The following is a 2,692-nucleotide window of genomic DNA, read 5'->3' as shown; positions in this document are numbered from 1 at the left end:
CAATTACACATAATACCTCATTCAACAGATTCAACTTGACATTCAAAGCACATCAAACATTCACCCAGAACCTTATATTTTCATAATAGCATAATATAGTCCCTGCATATATTCACAAACACATAACAGGAAATTCAATCACGCAGAGACATCAACCCGTCAAGTAATTCATAAAAATTCAGATTCAATAGATATTCCCAACAATTTCAAAAACATTCAAGAGATAACACATTTATATAATTTTGGCTCCCCTTACCTGGAAACAGTGAACAGTAAGCTCACTCCACACGCTCCTATAGTGCTCTAACAATTAGGGCACAGGTGAGAAACTGCGAACCACCAAATAGGTGATGGAGTTTAGCTCTTTGAGCTGGAAAAATTTTAAAATGATAGAATAAAATTACGCAAGACTCATGGAATAAAAAAAAAATTGAATTCTAGGACAAGAACAGAGAAGAGAAAGAGGGAAAATCTACTTACCGTGCGGAACGGGGAAATGTTCGGTTGGAATGGAAGCTCTCTGCACCAGGAACAATTTGGTAGCAAGAACTCAAAGATTGAACGGTTCAATCTTCTGAAACTGTAGAGAGAAGGCAGAGGAAAATTTGGGTTAGGGTTCTAGAGTTTCTAGAGAGAGAAGGGAAATGGGAAGAATGAAGTTTCTGACTTCTGCCTAAGTCCCCTAAAGGCCCTAGTGCCTTGGTCTGATGGGCCTAGCTGCCCTTTCAGAGGCCCAATGGCCTTATAAGTTATGGGGTCCTTACAATTATTAACTAAATAACATAATAATTTATATCAAGTCTAAGATTTCTACATTTTTGACTAAATTGAGGAAATTGTTGATCAATATTTTTTTCATTGCTTTGAATAAGTTGGATGACGAAGCAACCCATCACTTGTTTTCTCATCTACATGTCATCTTAGGTTTTTAGTGTCTTTTGGATTCGCGAACAAACGCTTAAGTCTGGCCACGAGTGGAAGGTACTAAACTACTTTCAAAGCATAACCATTCTTTTATGTGTGACCATTATCTTCATTGTTTTTTTTACTTGTATCGTGATAACCCACATTTTGGACACTTTGTTAAAACTTCATACTCTTTCCTATATAATATGCAATCATTCTGACATGCATGTATTCGTTTATACTCCATACCCATCGGACAAAGAATTTTTTTTTTTCATTATAATTACGAGTGGGTAATGTATTTTCGTTTGACAACATTTCATTCAACAGCGACAACAATTCTGAAAAACTCTTATCAGTCCATCCATTGGTTCCCTATAAATTAACGAGCTTTAACACCACTGACAACTGTGTGAACTTAGTTGAATCGACATACAAAGGAGTCTTTGCATCAATAGACATTGTTTCATACACATGTGTTTGGGCAAAAGCTTTTGCGCCAACATCACAGATCATGTCCTCTGGTTTATCTTATTTCGGTCAATCTTCCATGATGGAATCGAATACATTTTCAGTTGGAGAGACAATTGGAAAGTCTATTAATTCGTCGTGCCAGATCTATTAATTCCCTTCCATTCAAACAGTTGACACAAGGACTGTTAAGATATGCTAAATATTCTATTAAAGGATATTAGGCAATCAAATATTGTGTTAGTTATGATTTAGATATTATTTTAATTTGTGCAGATTTGTGCACCTGTCATTCCTTTAATAGATGAAGAATTATAGGATCCTTATATGTATATATATGGTACTCTACTCTTTGAAATAATACATCAGAATTATTCTTTAAACCTTTTATTATGGTATCAGAGCCAAACACTGATATTCTCTACAATATAGGAATCAGTGCTTTTTTTTCATTGAATATTTCTGATGGCTTCTTTTGATGACAATCAATCGAAGAAACATAATTGTGGAACTTCCGCTGCTTCCAAGAGTTATATTTCTACCGCTGCCGGATTTGTGACCAAGTTAGGTCTATCTAACTCTGCTCTTAATCTTTCTGTTGTTACTAAGGGTAGTGATTGGATAATTGATTCAGGTGCTACTGATCATATGACTTGTGATCCTCATATATTTACTAGTTTTTCCTCTAATTGTTCTAAAAGTGTTATTATTAATGTCAATGGGGTCTCATCTCCTATTGAAGGTATAGGTACTATATCCCTCTCACCCTCCTTATCAATTCCTGATGTTTTATTTGTTCCTACATTAAACTGTAATCTTATCTCTGTCAGCAAGTTAACCAAATCACATTGTTGTGTTGCCTTGTTTTACCCAACCCATTGTCTTTTTCAGAACATCCATTTCAAGGAGAAAATTGCCAGTGGTAGAGAGAGTGAAGGACTGTATTATCTGGAAAATGTCTCACGACAAAACCATAAAAGAGGATTGACTTGTCTTGCGAATGATCACATACAAGATAAAAACAAAAAAGAAATTTGGTTATGGCATAAACGATTGGGACATCCCTCATTTGGTTATTTAAAAAAATTATTTCCATCACTATTTCATAAATGCAATATTTCTTATTTTTTTTGTGAAACTTGTGTTTTGGCAAAAAAACCATCGTGTTGTGTTTCCTTTAAGCAATAACAAAACTGATTTTCCTTTTTCATTAATTCATACAGATGTTTGGGGCTCTGTCCCGCAATCTACACATGATGGAAACAAATGGTTTATCAGTTTTGTTGATGATTGTACTCGGGTAACCTGGGTATAT

The sequence above is a fragment of the Vigna radiata genome, chromosome 7 (genome assembly GCF_000741045.1).
Source record: "Vigna radiata var. radiata cultivar VC1973A chromosome 7, Vradiata_ver6, whole genome shotgun sequence".
Lineage (NCBI taxonomy): Eukaryota > Viridiplantae > Streptophyta > Magnoliopsida > Fabales > Fabaceae > Vigna > Vigna radiata.
The sequence above is the reverse complement of the archived record's forward strand: the minus strand, read 5'-3'. Positions refer to the sequence as shown.